This window comes from Lathamus discolor, chromosome 2, assembly GCF_037157495.1.
Source record: "Lathamus discolor isolate bLatDis1 chromosome 2, bLatDis1.hap1, whole genome shotgun sequence".
Classification (NCBI taxonomy): Eukaryota; Metazoa; Chordata; class Aves; order Psittaciformes; family Psittacidae; genus Lathamus; species Lathamus discolor.
The window spans coordinates 67,521,009-67,529,688 of record NC_088885.1 but is presented as its reverse complement, the minus strand read 5'-3'; positions in this window follow the sequence as shown (position 1 = coordinate 67,529,688).

The window sequence follows — 8,680 nt, the reverse complement described above, 5'->3', positions numbered from 1 at the left end:
GGAGCACCGGGTGCAGCCCTGCCCGTTGTGCACCCGCCCCTCCCAAGACTAGTGCAGGCACTCTCTACACTCCGAGCTCTGCGCTGCAGCCTCCCCTCTCATTGGCTCTGTCTGGGTGCCTATGCTGGCCACCGCCGGGGCAGCCAGAGCAGAGCTCCCAGACATGGTCCTGGTCATACAGCGAGTGCTCACCATCCCAATCGAACTGCCCCGCAAACTGCCTACACCAACCCTGGTTGCACGCCCTGCTGGTTGCTTGCCCTCCATGGGGAAGGTTTTTAACCGATCAGGGCTGGTGCCGATACTCTTCCCCCGACCCCTGTGAGTCCCTGCTCACATCAGTTGAGCTGCCAGCACCAGGGCAGGTCCTGTCGAGGACTTGAGGATTACTTGGTGGCTCAGGCCACTATGAGTGGGAGCTCCTGGACGATGAGCTTCCTTGAACTCAGGCGTTGAAAGCGTTCTCTCTTGAGATATTCACTTCAGCAATTCAACCAGCATCTACAATCACAAGCTTGCTGACTTTCCCTTTTATCCCTGATAGACAACTCAAGAAATAAGCTTATTTATTAAACTATTATTGCTCAGTTTCATGCCACGGTTTTTCCTTCTTGTTTCCAAGAGGTGATTATGCTCACTTTCCACCAGAGCCGGGCAGAGGCAGTGGCATTTTCTGCTACTGTGTGTGGAAACCAAAGGTGTTTTGTCTAGAAGAAGAGTTTGTTCAGACACAAAAGTTTCCTCATTTCAGACAGGAACCCAGCTGGGGCTGCCTTCTGCAGCCTCCACCAGCATCTCCCATAACAAACTCGGTGACTTTCCCCTTTCCCCCCCGACAGACAACTCAAGAAATAAGCTTATGGCAGAGAGACCAGCGGTCATTCTGCATTTCAAGGATTTGAACAAATGCGCTGGGGGGATTTGTCGCCAAGCTCTAAAGCTCTGCCCTCCATACAGTACCCTCACGGGATACCTAGCCGAGGCGTTTCAATCGGTTCTACACAACTGGGTGGGTAACTTGTTTTTCCTGGGTGTTGCAGGGAAAAGCTGCTCAGTCCACGCCATTTAAACCAAACTGGCATCAAAACACTTTCTTGAGCTACCAAGAGCACGGGATTAGGCATCAGGCAGTGACGTGTCGCATTCAAGTAGTAATACAAGAGGTGAACCCCCAAACTAGACGCGTGAAAGTCACTAAACACAAGCAAATATCTAAACAGCCTGTGTAACCAACGCGGGAGAGATTTCCGAAATTCTCCTTCTCTCCCAGAAGACGACCTCACCATAAGCAGCGTAGTAGCACGTGCCACTTGGTGTATTGATAAGGAATAGTGAGGAAATCCTGATTGCTCTCTCCGTTTCTGCAAACTTCATGCAGAGGGATCCAAAACCCCTTTCCTTCACCTCTGGCATCGTCAAGGTCAAATGACTGTGGTACGTGCTATAAACGCCTTTATTGATCCAGTCTGAACAGAGAGATTCATTTATGGGGACAGCCAGCAGCGGTGCCCAGCGTGTGGCCGCCGTGGGCAGGGACAGCCCCCTGGGCCTCCTGGACACAGGCACTGCCTCAGGGCCAGCACCCCAAAGGCCTTTCTCCAAGGCATGCCTGGCAAAGGGGCAGCAGCAGCAGGGCTGCGCTGGGCAGAGCTGCGGGGGTCCCGTCACCCCCGTGTCATAGTGCCAGCGCGCGCCAACGCAGCATCACAATGCCCTGGGGAGGTATAAAGCCCAGTGCCTTCCGACAGTGCTTTGGAGCTCCAGTGCCAGGCACTGCAAGGGTTCTTGCTCCCAGGCTAGATGAGGCCAGCGGCACTTTGCTGCTGTTGGAAGCCCCTGAGGTGGCTCCAGGTGGAGGCAGAAAAGGCAGCGCTAGTGTCCCCTTGGAGGCATAACCAGCCCGTGGACCAGGAGCAGGCCTTGCTCACGTGCTCAGGGAGTAGCCGATCGCCAGCACTGGGGTCAGGAAGGAATTTTCCCCCGGGACAGACTGGCACTGGCCCCGGGGGTTTTTTGCCTTCCTCTGAGCACTGAGCACGGCCACTTGTCAGGGCTCCTGTGCTCCTGGTGCTCTGCGTTATCGCCTGGTGCTCATGTACCACGAAGGTGGCCCTCGTGTCCTGCAGCTGGGGGAGGAAGGCTTTTTTGCCCCCAGGCTGGACTAGCAAGTGTCCCCGGGGTTTTTTGCCTCCTCCGCAGCCGAGCACAGCCCCTTCACGGGGCTCCTTTGGGCTATTGTAGCACAAAGGCAGCGGCTCGTGCTCCACGCAGCTGGCCCTCGTGCCCCGCATCCGGGGGGAGGCAGCCTTCGGCACTCCCAGGGTGGCCCCTGCGTGGCCCCGGGACTCCCAGGCTGGCCCCAGCGTGGCCCCGGGACTTGCTGCTGTCCTCTGTAGCATTGAGCACCACCCCGAGTCAGCTCTTCCCTGGCCCTTTCTGGCTGGGCTCTTCCACTTCTCTCGCCCCACCACGGCACCGCTCCTGCCCCGGCTTTCCTTTCTCAGGCTGCAGCGGAAGGTGTTTTCCAGCTAAACTCAAGGGTGCGTCAACCCGATGCTGCCTACGCATGTGCATCGGCTTAAGGCTTCTGGGCGTCAGCTCTGACAGATTTAGAAAATATAAACTAAACTAGACTAAAACTGACTAAACTAAAAGAAGAGAAATAGAAAGACTTTCTTTATAAAGAAATAAAATACTCTTTCCACCTCTAACCTGATTTCTGTCTGATTTGTGTCTTGGAAAGTGTTCCTGGTGCCAAACACCCCTTGGCATTTCAGGTAAATAATGCTTACGTCACCATACAACTCATCAGGAGTGCAGGGAATGGAATGGAATGGAATGGAATGGCATGGAATGGAATGGAATGGAATGGAATGGAATGGAATGGAATGGAATGGAATGAAACAGCTATGCTATGGTATGCATCTAGTTCTGCATGACAAGCTCTGACGCAGCTCTGAGGGGCTATGTGCAGCGCAGGTCCCAAGGCATCGAGGCCTGTGAACACCCTCTGGACCCTGACACAAGTAGACCTGCACTCCTCAGCTACTCTCCTTTAGACACGGACGGGGTGCCACTGGACAGAGAGCACTGGGCCAGATGGACTCCTGATGGAGCGTTGTTGTTCCCACGCTCTTGTCTTCTGTTCTCTTTCTCCAAAAGAAACAACTCAGGCATTTTTACAAACCACTATTTGGGGGAGGGGTGGGGTCGGGAGTGGGGGAATCCCAGGGAAATCAGCAGGCATTGCCCACAGAAACAAGGTTTGCAACCACTTAGGTTAGGAGCACATCCTGCTTCAGGCTGAGGGCTTGATCTTTGAGCCTCACGGATACCAGAGACGGGGCCTTTTGCTAGCCTGTGAAACCCAAGCAAACTGGATGAACACAGAAGAGTTTCAAAACCCAGTTCACACACGATTTGTGCAAATCTGTTCAGACGCCTCAGATCCTCCTGAGACAATCGCCATCTCTCACCCCCATCAGAAGGCACAGGCCTCCTTCCCACAGAGTGACAGAGCCAACGCCTGTGACGGGACACGATTACCCAGTGAATCCCTTCCGCTAGCGCAGGGCTGGGAAGAAAGGGCATCCAGTATTTCCTCAGCCTGTGCTCTTAGGGAAAGAAGGAAGGAGGCAGAAAATACCTGGAAGCTGGAAGAGACCTACAATGACCATCAAGTCCAACTGCTCATCCACTTTTTGGGGGGCTGGCCAAAAGTTAAAGCATGGTATTAAGGGTGCTGTCCAAATGCCTCTGAAACACTGATGGGCACAGGGCATTGGTCACCTCTCTAGGAAGGCTCTTCCAGATTTCGGCCACCCTCGAGGTAAAGAAATGCTTCCTAATGTCTACCCTAACCTCCCCAGGCGCTGCCCTGAACCATTCCCTTACCTCCCATCGACGGATGCCAGCGAGAAGAAATCAGCACCTCCCTCTCCTTTTCCCCTCCTTGGGAAGAGCCGTAGAGAGCAATGGGGTCACCTCCCACCTTCCTTTTCTCCAAACCGGACAAACCCAGTGTCCTCAGCCGCTCCTCACAGCACAGGCCTTCCAGCCCTGTCACCAGCTTTCTTGCCCTCCTGGATGCATTTGAGGACCCTCGTGGTCTTCTCAAATGGTGGGGCCTAGAACTGCACCCAGTACTCAAGGCGAGCCTGCACCAGCGCCCATTACAGCCCATTACAATCACCTCTTCTAAGCGGCAGGTCATGCTGGGTGGGATGCACCCCTGCGCGTGCTTTGCTCTCTTGGCTGCACATTGCTGACTCACACCGAGCCTGCTGCCGAGCAGCACCTCCAGAGAGATCCTTTTCTGCACGGCTGCTCTCCAGCCACCCCTCTCCCACTTCACACTTGGGGCTGGCATTCCTCCTTCCCGGCTGCAGAATTCGGCATCTGCTCCTGTTCAGTTTCATGCCACGGTTTTTCCTTCTTGTTTCCAAGAGGTGATTATGCTCACTTTCCACCAGAGCCGGGCAGAGGCAGTGGCATTTTCTGCTACTGTGTGTGGAAACCAAAGGTGTTTTGTCTAGAAGAAGAGTTTGTTCAGACACAAAAGTTTCCTCATTTCAGACAGGAACCCAGCTGGGGCTGCCTTCTGCAGCCTCCACCAGCATCTCCCATAACAAACTCGGTGACTTTCCCTTTCCCCCCCCGACAGACAACTCAAGAAATAAGCTTATGGCAGAGAGACCAGCGGTCATTCTGCATTTCAAGGATTTGAACAAATGCACTGGGGGGATTTGTCGCCAAGCTCTAAAGCTCTGCCCTCCATACAGTACCCTCACGGGATACCTAGCCGAGGCGTTTCAATCGGTTCTACACAACTGGGTGGGTAACTTGTTTTTCCTGGGTGTTGCAGGGAAAAGCTGCTCAGTCCACGCCATTTAAACCAAACTGGCATCAAAACACTTTCTTGAGCTACCAAGAGCACGGGATTAGGCATCAGGCAGTGACGTGTCGCATTCAAGTAGTAATACAAGAGGTGAACCCCCAAACTAGACGCGTGAAAGTCACTAAACACAAGCAAATATCTAAACAGCCTGTGTAACCAACGCGGGAGAGATTTCCGAAATTCTCCTTCTCTCCCAGAAGACGACCTCACCATAAGCAGCGTAGTAGCACGTGCCACTTGGTGTATTGATAAGGAATAGTGAGGAAATCCTGATTGCTCTCTCCGTTTCTGCAAACTTCATGCAGAGGGATCCAAAACCCCTTTCCTTCACCTCTGGCATCGTCAAGGTCAAATGACTGTGGTACGTGCTATAAACGCCTTTATTGATCCAGTCTGAACAGAGAGATTCATTTATGGGGACAGCCAGCAGCGGTGCCCAGCGTGTGGCCGCCGTGGGCAGGGACAGCCCCCTGGGCCTCCTGGACACAGGCACTGCCTCAGGGCCAGCACCCCAAAGGCCTTTCTCCAAGGCATGCCTGGCAAAGGGGCAGCAGCAGCAGGGCTGCGCTGGGCAGAGCTGCGGGGGTCCCGTCACCCCCGTGTCATAGTGCCAGCGCGCGCCAACGCAGCATCACAATGCCCTGGGGAGGTATAAAGCCCAGTGCCTTCCGACAGTGCTTTGGAGCTCCAGTGCCAGGCACTGCAAGGGTTCTTGCTCCCAGGCTAGATGAGGCCAGCGGCACTTTGCTGCTGTTGGAAGCCCCTGAGGTGGCTCCAGGTGGAGGCAGAAAAGGCAGCGCTAGTGTCCCCTTGGAGGCATAACCAGCCCGTGGACCAGGAGCAGGCCTTGCTCACGTGCTCAGGGAGTAGCCGATCGCCAGCACTGGGGTCAGGAAGGAATTTTCCCCCGGGACAGACTGGCACTGGCCCCGGGGGTTTTTTGCCTTCCTCTGAGCACTGAGCACGGCCACTTGTCAGGGCTCCTGTGCTCCTGGTGCTCTGCGTTATCGCCTGGTGCTCATGTACCACGAAGGTGGCCCTCGTGTCCTGCAGCTGGGGGAGGAAGGCTTTTTTGCCCCCAGGCTGGACTAGCAAGTGTCCCCGGGGTTTTTTGCCTCCTCCGCAGCCGAGCACAGCCCCTTCACGGGGCTCCTTTGGGCTATTGTAGCACAAAGGCAGCGGCTCGTGCTCCACGCAGCTGGCCCTCGTGCCCCGCATCCGGGGGGAGGCAGCCTTCGGCACTCCCAGGGTGGCCCCTGCGTGGCCCCGGGACTCCCAGGCTGGCCCCAGCGTGGCCCCGGGACTTGCTGCTGTCCTCTGTAGCATTGAGCACCACCCCGAGTCAGCTCTTCCCTGGCCCTTTCTGGCTGGGCTCTTCCACTTCTCTCGCCCCACCACGGCACCGCTCCTGCCCCGGCTTTCCTTTCTCAGGCTGCAGCGGAAGGTGTTTTCCAGCTAAACTCAAGGGTGCGTCAACCCGATGCTGCCTACGCATGTGCATCGGCTTAAGGCTTCTGGGCGTCAGCTCTGACAGATTTAGAAAATATAAACTAAACTAGACTAAAACTGACTAAACTAAAAGAAGAGAAATAGAAAGACTTTCTTTATAAAGAAATAAAATACTCTTTCCACCTCTAACCTGATTTCTGTCTGATTTGTGTCTTGGAAAGTGTTTCTGGTGCCAAACACCCCTTGGCATTTCAGGTAAATAATGCTCACGTCACCATACAACTCATCAGGAGTGCAGGGAATGGAATGGAATGGCATGGAATGGAATGGAATGGAATGGAATGGAATGGAATGGAATGGAATGAAACAGCTATGCTATGGTATGCATCTAGTTCTGCATGACAAGCTCTGACGCAGCTCTGAGGGGCTATGTGCAGCGCAGGTCCCAAGGCATCGAGGCCTGTGAACACCCTCTGGACCCTGACACAAGTAGACCTGCACTCCTCAGCTACTCTCCTTTAGACACGGACGGGGTGCCACTGGACAGAGAGCACTGGGCCAGATGGACTCCTGATGGAGCGTTGTTGTTCCCACGCTCTTGTCTTCTGTTCTCTTTCTCCAAAAGAAACAACTCAGGCATTTTTACAAACCACTATTTGGGGGAGGGGTGGGGTCGGGAGTGGGGGAATCCCAGGGAAATCAGCAGGCATTGCCCACAGAAACAAGGTTTGCAACCACTTAGGTTAGGAGCACATCCTGCTTCAGGCTGAGGGCTTGATCTTTGAGCCTCACGGATACCAGAGACGGGGCCTTTTGCTAGCCTGTGAAACCCAAGCAAACTGGATGAACACAGAAGAGTTTCAAAACCCAGTTCACACACGATTTGTGCAAATCTGTTCAGACGCCTCAGATCCTCCTGAGACAATCGCCATCTCTCACCCCCATCAGAAGGCACAGGCCTCCTTCCCACAGAGTGACAGAGCCAACGCCTGTGACGGGACACGATTACCCAGTGAATCCCTTCCGCTAGCGCAGGGCTGGGAAGAAAGGGCATCCAGTATTTCCTCAGCCTGTGCTCTTAGGGAAAGAAGGAAGGAGGCAGAAAATACCTGGAAGCTGGAAGAGACCTACAATGACCATCAAGTCCAACTGCTCATCCACTTTTTGGGGGGCTGGCCAAAAGTTAAAGCATGGTATTAAGGGTGCTGTCCAAATGCCTCTGAAACACTGATGGGCACAGGGCATTGGTCACCTCTCTAGGAAGCCTCTTCCAGATTTCGGCCACCCTCGAGGTAAAGAAATGCTTCCTAATGTCTACCCTAACCTCCCCAGGCGCTGCCCTGAACCATTCCCTTACCTCCCATCGACGGATGCCAGCGAGAAGAAATCAGCACCTCCCTCTCCTTTTCCCCTCCTTGGGAAGAGCCGTAGAGAGCAATGGGGTCACCTCCCACCTTCCTTTTCTCCAAACCGGACAAACCCAGTGTCCTCAGCCGCTCCTCACAGCACAGGCCTTCCAGCCCTGTCACCAGCTTTCTTGCCCTCCTGGATGCATTTGAGGACCCTCGTGGTCTTCTCAAATGGTGGGGCCTAGAACTGCACCCAGTACTCAAGGCGAGCCTGCACCAGCGCCCATTACAGCCCATTACAATCACCTCTTCTAAGCGGCAGGTCATGCTGGGTGGGATGCACCCCTGCACGTGCTTTGCTCTCTTGGCTGCACATTGCTGACTCACACCGATCCTGCTGCCGAGCAGCACCTCCAGAGAGATCCTTTTCTGCACGGCTGCTCTCCAGCCACCCCTCTCCCACTTCACACCTGGGGCTGGCATTCCTCCTTCCCGGCTGCAGAATTCGGCATCTGCTCCTGTTCAGTTTCATGCCACGGTTTTTCCTTCTTGTTTCCAAGAGGTGATTATGCTCACTTTCCACCAGAGCCGGGCAGAGGCAGTGGCATTTTCTGCTACTGTGTGTGGAAACCAAAGGTGTTTTGTCTAGAAGAAGAGTTTGTTCAGACACAAAAGTTTCCTCATTTCAGACAGGAACCCAGCTGGGGCTGCCTTCTGCAGCCTCCACCAGCATCTCCCATAACAAACTCGGTGACTTTCCCTTTCCCCCCTCGACAGACAACTCAAGAAATAAGCTTATGGCAGAGAGACCAGCGGTCATTCTGCATTTCAAGGATTTGAACAAATGCGCTGGGGGGATTTGTCGCCAAGCTCTAAAGCTCTGCCCTCCATACAGTACCCTCACGGGATACCTAGCCGAGGCGTTTCAATCGGTTCTACACAACTGGGTGGGTAACTTGTTTTTCCTGGGTGTTGCAGGGAAAAG